We start from the raw sequence: 11,414 nt of genomic DNA, 5'->3' as shown, positions 1-11,414 counted from the left end.
TTCTCATTTTTAGGTCGAGCAGACCTGCATTCAATGCGAAGCATTTATTGCTGTCTGCTTCGACAACTATTGTGAGCCGTTTTCGGGAATGTAGACACGAGTCAGACGTGCGCTTTTGCAGTCTCAGTTTTGACCGCGGGAGCACGCTTCTGACCCGCGCTTGCGCAGACGAACTCACAGCCCCTGCTTTCGCTTCGCTCGCATGCATTAACGGCGCACACACACAGACACAGCCAGCCCCCACCCCTCTGCATGCACGCACGCACACATACACACACACACACACACACACACACAACACTGCGATGCCTCTACTTTTTTTCTCTGTACCCCCACGTTCTTCCATTCCCCATAGGGGGCTAACATCCAAACTTCTCGCCTCAACACGTCTCCCGACACAATCCCACAATTCCTGCCCCCTACACACACCAACTCCCAACTATTTGCACTACACGTTAGCTCGGTGTCAGATGTCCCTGCCCACACCTCCCAAGTTAACACAATTCACTCCCCTATTCCCAACCCTTCCTTGTATCCCCCTAAATGTCTAAAGCTCCCGACATCTTCCAGATACCAACAGTCTCCGCGGATTCCAAGTGCCACTCTTCACATCCCAAAGAGTTACAAAGTAAAACTAATTCTCTACCGCCCGTCGTTCGATCTTCCAGGCAAACGTCTACCTAGAACCTGTAACTTATGAGAAACATAATTTTTCGGCTGTCAAAGATCCGGAGCGCATTGTGGAGAATGTGGGCGTGAAGGTCGAAAAAGCTATGATAACTGAGGTGAATGCAATTACAATTAACTGCAGAATCAAAACTAGAAAGTCTGTAACAGTCAAATGCATTTAAGAGCCCGGGGAATTCGTCCACTCTTCCGTGGATCCCCTCTTCTATCCGCCTTAGAGCACACAGTACACGTCCTCCCCCTGCAGATCTCCACCGCGGCCTACACCCTTCTGTGCCACCCTCCTCCCACCCCGTAAAGCCCCCGTGCACTAACATCTGTGACTCACCCTCCAGCAGCCGGGTGATGAGGCTGTCCACGTTCAGTTCTCCGTCCGCCATTTTGGGGCCCTCAACCCTGTCTCCGGGCCTCCCTCCGCACCAAAACGAAAAACAGCGGCCGCGCGCGACGAGGCCACAGCAACAGCGGCCACGCAGACCACGCCCACTGGCGATGCGCGTGCGCAGTGAAACCCCGCCTGCCTAGGGTAAGCCGCCATCATCGTTGATGCAGCTGTCACGCTGCCGCTCCGCCCCCTTTAGTTTTAACTCGCCTTTTATTTTTTGTGCGCACGCGCCTTATTTCCCGGCAAACTAAACCTTGAAAACACAAGATGGAGGTGGTAACAGCCATGACTGAGTCACGCGAAACGGCACGGCAATGGTTTCCCGTGTTTAAATGCTTTTGCCCAGGGTTAAATTTGTATTCCCACCTAGAAGAAGCAACGTGCACGTGCACGTAAATACAACACATATTGCATTACAAATGCTATAGGTGTCACATTTGCAAAAGTTAAAACTATTGCAATTGTAAATGACAAAGCTATTAATTTAGCTATTTTCAAAACCAACACATAAATACAAAATTTGTCATTTACAATACCAATAGCTCAAACTTTCCTAATGCGAGACCTATTGCATTGCAAATGCTTGTTTAAACTTACTTTCGAGATAGAGAGAGAAAGAGAAACACTTGTGTGCGCACACCCCACTTAATTAGGAAGCTGGTGACCAAAGTGAGTTATAACAAGATGTAGTCTTTCCACGGTTAGGACAGACAAACGTAAACAAAGGGATAACAATTGGATTCACCACTCAATCTGGTCAAAATATTTTTATTTGTGCACAATACTATAACGTTTTAGGATGAATTCTGCAACTGAGGTTAATGATGCGGTTTGGTCAAATTTCCACACGAGGCCACTGGCTGTCATTTGTACCCGGAAGTGAAATGTTTAAATATGTTTACCAAATACATTAATTAACCACTCCATTACAACTATAATTTCAGTTTACCTCAAATGGCATTGGTCCCCCTAAACCTAAACACACAATAGCAGATCATCTTTGAAGTATCTACTCAAGCAGTGATATTCATAGAATGAATTCTTCTGTTTACTTCATATGCTGTCTGCGGTGCATCTTAAACTAATCTTATACATAGCCCAGCTAATAGAATCCTGGCTCAGTAGTGTGATGAACATTGTTCTTGTGATCATATATCCATTAGTTATAGAATACTTAGGGAAGATATGAAGGAAGGGAAAGGCAATAATAGGCCATAGTTTGGGACAGCTTCAAACTGAAACTAGACCCCCAGTATAGGGTGACCAGACGTCCCGGATTTCCCCGGACGGTCCAGAATTTTAGAGAAGTGTCCAGGTGTCCCGACACTTTTCTCCAAATTGAAGAAATGTCCTGGTTTTTGGCTAGTGCCTGTGTTATTTAAATAAACGTCCTTGTTTTTCTCTAGTGTCTGTGTTGAGTATGCGCACTGGTGTAAAATAGATGTGCGCATACTCTTGTTCCAATGCTGCACAAGTTACGGTGTTACATGAAATAGGTGATTGTTTTAATAGAAAGGCAAATCCTTTGAAGAGAGACATTTCCTCCCCAGGTCTCCTTTCTTTCTACAATGCAGCAATGTCATTTTGCCAGCCATCGGGACATAAGAACGCCTTGGAACCACCAGTGACCGGGAGTCAGAGGTCACCGCAGCAAGATCCAGCCAGCCAAATGCCTGATCCTGCTCTGCCCTTTAACGGAGCTGCGAACTGCATCTGAATCAAGCAGCTGCGAAAAGTGAAAGGGGCCTGGAGTGGAACCATCCTGGATGACCATCCCCAGCCCTAACAGCACTAGCAACTCAGGACCCAGACTCCACATCAGAGCAGCCAGGAATTTGATCCTTGATCAGGCACACAAGACTCACACATTGAGTATTCAAATGCCTATAGGACACTTTCTCTTTATTTCCACCCCTCCCCAGAAAATACAATGACCATTTGTTTAAAATGTCATGGGCACATGTCGGAGGTGCGTGTGAGTGATTGATGAGAATGAGGTAAGTGTGATAGAGGTCATGGATTTTTGAGTGACTGAGGGTTGTCAGTCCCTCAGACACTGACTGATTTAGAGGTGACGGAGGATATATTTATGGGGTGTCCACTGGAGGAAAAAAGAAACTTAACAATTTCTAGGATGGACTCATGAGATGTTATGGGGCTTGCTTGGTGGGGATTGATCCCTCATCCAAAATGTTCCTAAGGGACTTTTTACGTCCTGAAGATTTTGCACCTTCATCGTACTTTGAAATAGAGAACGGAAAATATACCATACAGCTCTGAGACAGTTTTTCCCATCTGTTTTTTAAGCATTCTCTATAAACTAACCTAAGTCTTGAAAATGATGAACCCAAAGCCCACATCTATTTACTATCAGTTGCCATATCTCCCACTGACTCACAAGTTTAAATATGTACAGCATGTAAATGTGTCCCAAATGTATGTTTTTATTTTGTTTGGGTTCAATCACTCAAGGTTTCTACATCGGTATATTATTTCTACGTTATCACTCTACTGCCATGCACTGTGAGTTGGCTGGTCAGGACACTAAAGAAATGTCATTACACTCCAGGACACTTCTGCGCATCACTACAAGGTAGAAGTCCTAAAGAAAAGTATGTTAATTCCACAGACACACAGGGAAACTGGACCCATTTCCAGGGAGATACGGGGCCATATGTATCAAGCAAATTTGCATTCGCAAAGGCCGAAATTTGCGAATGCTAATTTGCTAAATGGTATGTATGAAACATTTTGGCTGCAAAATAAGGAATCGCAAAAATTGCCATTCCTTATTTTGCGATTGCACTTAAGGAATCGCAAATTTTGCAATTCCTTAAATGCAATGTATCAAAGAAAAAATAATTCAAAAATGCCCATAAGGATTCGCAAATTACCACCAACTTCTAGTTGGTGGTAAGTTGCGAATTCTTTAAAAAAAACAATTTTTTTTAAATCCAAAGGTGCCATATGACGCTCATACATGCCCTTAGGGCATGTATGTGCGCCTTGTGCCCCCACATGTCATTTTCAGGGGTGCAGCAGGGTGTTCTTGAGACACACCTGCACCCTTGAAAATATTCCTAAATTGCGATTAGCAAATTGCTAATCGCAAATTTCCCCTTCATTCCGATGGGCCTCCTGGCCCATAGAAATGAATGGGAAATTTGCGATTAGCAATTTGCTAATCGCAATTTAGGAATGTTAAGGAATCGCTAAAAAGAAGCGATTTCCTACATACATACCATTTTGCGATTTCTAAATAGCGATTCCTTAAAAATCGCTATTTAGAATTTGCAAAACGGAACTATGATACATATGGCCCTTGGTGCCTATATAAAGATCAGGCAGTCACTTTCAAGCTCAGGAAGACTTGGGCTGTCTATTTGCATTTGTGACAGTCGAACCTCCTCCTGCCTTCCTTCATATGCAAGAATCTCTCTTTAATATGAAAAGGGATATCATGGTCAATTTGTTTTCTTAAAGTACGCAAAAAGTGATGGATGGGAGTCTTGACACTGCTCCAATGGGATCAGTCCAGCCAGCCTGCCAGGCTTTGTGCTCCCTGAACCAGAACATAAGCAACCCAGAACTGGTTTTGCCCTAGTTAGAGCTCAAAAACCAGGTATAACTTGGTTCCAGTGACATACTGATTTGCATATGGATGGGTCCAAACTGAGGTAGCATGGTGTGTAAAGTAGACTAGGATGTGGGGAGGAGTATTTTACATACAGCAGTGCCTGATTTTGATGACTACTACATATGTATGTTGCTTTATTTAATAGGAATACATACTGGAGTTTCAAGGCAAGGGTGGTCACCAACTACAGGAGATGTTGAGGCAAAGTCTGGTAAAATGGAAAAAAGTTTACAGCCAATTAAAGACATCTGATTTGACGTCTAATTCTTCATATGTGTTTGTGGAGGCAGCTGTCATTGTAGTCCCTTTTCTATGTCAATGACAGGTGTCAAATAGTCCTACTTTTATGTTGAAGGTTGCTGCAAACTGTAGTCTTACTTCTGTGTCTATGGCTTGTCCCGGTTTTTTGTTTTCAGAATCTGGTCACCCTACTCCAGTACTCCTCTGTTTAGGAGTTGTGCGAATGGGGATTTCTATGACAGTGTCCCCCAAATGCTTAATCAATTGCCTTCAACAATAAGGCCCATGAGCTCTTTGGTTACCCGACTACCCTAGTCAGTTTTTAACATAGGTTGGAAGTATCTTCAAATTATTTTGGAGCCTAAATAATCATTTATCATTATTATTATTATTATTACCTTCACATTGCCTCTTGCAATGAACTCACCTTCCTACAATTGTTAAAAGCCCACACACATTCAAGGGAACATATGCCTTACGTAATAATTGCAAAAGCATAATTCTTTGCCTATTGAATGTGTACCTTTTATCTAGTCTGGCCATATGGTCATACAGTTCTACCTAAAGATTCACCTACTCCAGAGGAAATTGTGAAAAGAGCATGTACCTAATCTTCCTTGACACTGGCAGCACTTATTTTAATATTGTCATTTGATCCTGATTGTGCTAGATTGTATCTGCGCATTACTAGTGCAATGGATTCCTTTATCGCACTTCATTCGTGTTTTATTGGAGTCCATAATTTATTAGCAGTGAAACAACTAAAAATTAATACATTAAAATGAATGAAGGAAAAACTGAAATCGTCATCTTTGATGCTAATAAGAGAGCACCATTTCTTGATCTTTAGATTTTGCCAATTATTTAGAAATAAAGAACTTGGTAGTCATTTTTTAATCCTGACTTGATATTGAAACATCAGGTCTCCGAGGTTGCCAAAGCTAAACATGTTTTGTGGGGGTGAGCCTTTTCAGGGGCTCACCTGGTGCAGGGGTTCATCCTTTTGCGCACTGGTCTTTTAGACTGACAAAGTAGAGATTGGCACGGAGGCTGTAATATCAAGAAAGTAGTTTATTAGGACTCATGAGTGGAACTACATCGATACAGAACCCTCAGGCATTGTATGAGGCAGCACACGGAGTACAGACACCATGGGCCTTATATACTATAGCAAGTGCAGAGTAAGCATGGAGGTTCAAAAAGAGGCAGTACAAGTGTACACACAAATAGACTTTTACATACAAGGGTATATGAGAATCGCTTAGTCAACAGAGTGGGAGGAGTTACAATGTTGCTGACATCAGTTAAAATAACCTGACAGTTAAATACATGACAGGTGCATCCTAACAGCTAAAGCCCCTCTAAGCAAGCGCAGTGCTCAGGCTCAATGCTGCATGAGCTAACTGGAGATGATGACTCAGGCAAAATAGAAAAGCAGGCAACAGCGAAGACGGGGAAACACATGGCTTAACCAAAATGGATGCTAAAAACAAAATGGATTCAGCTCATACTAACAATGATCTCTGCCAAGTTTCCACAGACGACCCTTTTAGCATTAGCTGAAGACATCTATGATTTAGAAGGAACAAACAAAACATCTTGTATGTCAATCAGCATCATTTGATTAACTTCTTGGTCCAATACATATTGGGCGTTTACATTCTTAATGTTGCGTTTGGTAGGTATACAAGCAGTGATACAGAGGGAACAAAGCACTGGACCACATTGTAGACATAATCAACATGATAGTAGGATCGCAAAGAAGATACATAAAATCGTCAATAGTTTCCAGCCCCAGTTAACAAATAGTGTCCATAGCCAACCGGTTAAAGTCTACGTTCCGGTATCAGGGTGAATCTCAGCAGCGATTTTATACAGTTTAGAGATTGCATCAAAAACTGAAGGGGCGTGATCAGGGTTATAAACACAACAACTTCTCCCAATGATGAGACGTGCACCACCGTGATCAGCCAACACAACAGTGAGGACCATTCGGTTTTGGAGCGCTACAATTCTCGCTATTTGCAGGTCTTCTGTGATGTTTCCAAGTGCCATAGCTGTCTGGTTGGTCACAGCCTCTACAACACGTGTCAAGCATCTGATTTTCCAACTGTTAAAGGCAGCACCAACAAAGAAGAACAATCCCAAATTAAAGCCAACATATTGCTGCAGTGCAGTGTCAGCCTGGTCCACCTCATCATGATTTATTGTCCTCTTATATCGGTTCTTGGAACTGATATTAAACAGTCTATAGTTCCTGTGATAGGATGCAGGAGCTAAAAAAACAGGTGGCAACAAAAAAGACACATAGCAAGTTCCTGACCATCCAATGGGTAGATGGTAGTATCCTTTATTCCCATAGATAAAGAAAGTATTGTGGGATGACATAAAGCTACTTTTATTCACCCCAGTAATGTTCAGTACCAAGGTACAGTCACTCTTCCCCACAGGAATATTTCCAACACTGTTCACAGACAAGTCTGCACGGGCTCTAGTAACGGCTATAACAGGAGGTCCATTTCCCTTAGCTGTTCGGGTGTTTGGGAAAACAAAGCGAATGGAGGAGTTTCCTCAGCGATACTTCTCCATCTCCCATACAGTTCCTTTTGCCTGTGGATCTCCTTCCTCATCAGGGTAACACACTTTATTTAGCTGAAAATTCAATCTCTCTAGATCAGCATAGGTGATATTAGAAACTTCAGAAGCCCACAGGAATGCGAACCAAGCCTTACAAGAGCCATTGTGTGCAAATGGCAGAGGAATGAAAGGTGTTTCTCCCTTTTTCTGATGAGCTGGCATTATTCCACACACCCAACAGTTGGTGACGTTTGTAGCATATGGGTGTGGTGCAACATCTGAATGAATGTATTACATTCTATGCTGCTGCTCATGATAGGGAAGGGAGAAATAATGGTGCTCAATGGGAGCTGGAGTTATGGCATTCAACGCTTGTCAAACCGGAGCCACTTCCTCTACAACACAAGCTATCGTAGCAATGATGATGACAACAGAAGTGAGCTCAACAGAAAACATGGCCTTTCTGTCACAAACTTTTGCAGCAGTCGATGTCCTCTCCATAGGCATATTTTATTTTGACGTTGAAACCACAAAGCAGATGGAGCTCTAAAGTCCTGGGCAGCCGTTGGTTTCTTCACTGAGAGTTTAGACTGGTGTCACTAGGAAAAAAGATCCCCCCCTCCTCTGCTCAGCCTTTCACTAACCCAGGACGGTTGCTCAACCAGTCATTTTCAGCATTGCAGTTTCTCTCAGGGGTTGCAGCTGATATCGAGATACACCAGGGATCGTGTGGTCCGGGAAGACTTCCTCAGGTCCTTCAGGTGATATGGCTTGGCCTCTCTATGTTCAGGATGTCTCGATGGTCAGTGAGTAGAGCGGGCCCACCAGGGTTGACATGAGGTACTGGGTTTTTAAGAACCGGCACAGAACCGGTAACCCAGCGGTGTCAGGGTACACCCAGAGACCTCGGGTTCTTCCTGATCCAGACCACAGAAACTCAGAGTCTTCTAGGTGAAGTCAAAGATCGATTTATTGGCTGCAACCAAGGTAATAAGTGTCCTAGAAGTACAACACACGGGGAAGTATATTCTCAGGAGACTGCTCGAATTTACAAAGTCAGGCTTCTCTCTTTATACAGAATATTCGGCTTCAGGCAAACATTCTTCGAATTTGCAATATATCATTTACAGGTTTTGGTTACAAAGGAAAAGCAGAGTCATGATGACATGTACATATTTCACGTCGTGCTGCCCACAACAAATCACCCGGCAAGGCCCAACACTTCATCAGATATCGGTGGACCCCCAATAAAACAGGCACCTCCCCACCATAAAGTAAGTGAAGCAAAAAGAGTAGAGACAGATGGGAGCAAGATACGGCAGGTGTGCGCGCTGAAATGGTTTTATGCCCTGATGCTATCTTGTTCGGTCACTGGGAGGGGAACTGACCTAACGAGTTCGGCCTGGGGCAATGGTTCCAACTTGCACAGGTCATAGGAAAGTCGATTAAGGAGTATGTGTCCTTGTGGAATTGAATTCAGCTGGATTAAGGCCTATGTAAAGGGCAACACATAAATGGAGGTCAAGGGTTCAGGACGTGAATGACGATTTCGAGGTGAAATCGTCACCCGAATATGCTGAAAATATATGTACATGGTGTGCTCGTCATTCTCGGTCTTTTGATACCAAATTCGTCATGTTTCGACGAGGTTTTAATTCTCGAGTCCAGAACGATTACATGAATCCAGAATCTTCAGAACCACAAACCCTCCTTTTGCCCTTACATAGGCAATTAATCTATCCTCATGTTAATCTGAGTCCAGATCCACATTCCTAAAGTCATTGAGATGTTGCTGTAACATCATTCTAATACTTAGTTCATCTCTTGACACAGGCTTCCTTACACATGTTGTAACACAGAGGCCACATATTGCAGGAGCACACTGTATGCACAGACAGAACAGGAAAAGAATGGCTAAGACCATCCCAATGACCATTAGAATTTTCCATCCCCAGGCGGATATCAGTTCCCAGAACCAACCCATTAACGACCAATCTCCTTTATCCACATGAATAGATTCGGAAATCTTATGTAGTTTGGAGATGGCCTGGTACACTGTTGGAGCGTTTTCAGGGATGAAGACGCAGCAACTCGATTGGATCAATCTGCATACCCCACCTCAGTCTGCAAGTATGACATCTAAAGCGACCCTGTTCTGAAGGGTCATAAGTCGATCCGACTGGAGCTCAGCAGTCAAGTTACTAAGGGCACCAGCAGTTTCAATCACGGTGGACTCAACTACCCTTGTCAATTGCCTAATGTTCCTGCTGTTAGCCATGGATCCCCAGAACGGCAGAAAACCTTTTGCAAAGTCTCAAAATTCTTGACCTGCAGTGTCTTCTTCACTCAAAACACCTCTAACTATCCTTGTCCGGTGGTAGTCTGCCGCTGCAGTGTAGGTGGGAGGCAACAGGAAGGAAACAAAACATGAGCCCGAAAAGTCAGGGGGCAACCATGTATAGGCTCTATCGTGGCAGATGAAATAGGTACCCTTAGCTGCTAAAAACGCAGGGGAAGTCTGAGATCCAAAAACATACGTTTCAGTACATACACTCTTCCCTAACTGAGCCCTGGGATTCGTGCCATTACCTTGCAGACACAGATGACCCTGATGGGGTACAATCCAAATCGGGGACGATCTCTTAGCTTGCTGTTTCTCACTCAGAGTAGCTCCATATCCAGTCATGTTCCATCCTATGTAGACTCGTGTCTCATCTCTAGGGATAGTCTCATAAGAAATACCTTCCTTAATCATGTCTACTATACCCTTGACTAGAGCACTTTTTCTAGGATTGTCTGTTACAGAACGCAGGGGGTAGATTTCGTGTGCATATATGAACATTGTCCTATATGCCCATACAGAACCATTGCGACTAAATGGCAGGACTAGATAAGGGATACCTTTATCCGTTGTGTGAGGCATAAGCCCGCACACCCAACAGTTAGTTGTGTTCATTACAAGTTGGTGTTGGTGTAACAACTGAACAAAAGAGTTATTAATGCAGCTGCAAAGATGGTGCTCTCCCGAGGACATCGATCTTCCACCACTCTTGCTCTGGCCGAGTTGCACTGGTTGCCCATTCAGCAGAGGATCCATTTCAAATCCCTGTGTACCGTTTTCAAGGCTGCACATGGCTTAGGTCCTAAACCCCTTCAGACCAAATTCAAGTGGTATGAACCTACACGGACCCTCCGTTCCTCATCCACCAATCTCCTTAGTATACCCAGGATCAGGAAAGCCACTCATGGGGGCAGAGCCGTTAGCATAGCGGCAGCCCACCTCTGGAATAGCCTTCCTCTGTCAATTAGGAAAACCAACAAACTGATGCTCTTCCGCAAAAGGATAAAGACCTGGCTATTTCCTAATGTCACACCTCCATAAAGCTTCTCCCCTCATTTCTGCCCTTACTGCTCAGCCCCTCAGATGCATTTTTCAGCGCCAGGATGCCCGTAGGGTTACAGCGCGCTTTAGAAATGATATAAATAAATAAATAAATAAATGAACTCCAATCTCCTATTGGATTCGTGGTCAGGCAGAGGGTGGAAAGAATGAGAGGAAACAGTGGGAGGAGGAATGGGTGATGCAGTGGGTGCAAATGTTACATGAAAAGAAAATAAGACATAACTTATCAAAAATATCATTACACTGAATAGCATGGAAATACACAATATTATAAAGCTTTTCCTTGTCATCACGTTGCACAATTTGTGCTTTAAGTTCGTTCGTTTGGCAGGTCTCTCCGCATCGGGAAACTCCATCCTCTCTAAAGTGCTGCCCGCGGTGGTAGGTTGCCTCTGCTAAGGGATGCTTCTGTCAGTCTAGGGCAACTCCCTTGGACCAACCAGAACTACCGACCTAACGTCGTCAGCTGCACCCCAAAGACTTTA

Source organism: Lissotriton helveticus, chromosome 5_1, assembly GCF_964261635.1.
Source record: "Lissotriton helveticus chromosome 5_1, aLisHel1.1, whole genome shotgun sequence".
Taxonomy (NCBI): Eukaryota; Metazoa; Chordata; class Amphibia; order Caudata; family Salamandridae; genus Lissotriton; species Lissotriton helveticus.
Note: the sequence above shows the minus strand (reverse complement) of the source record.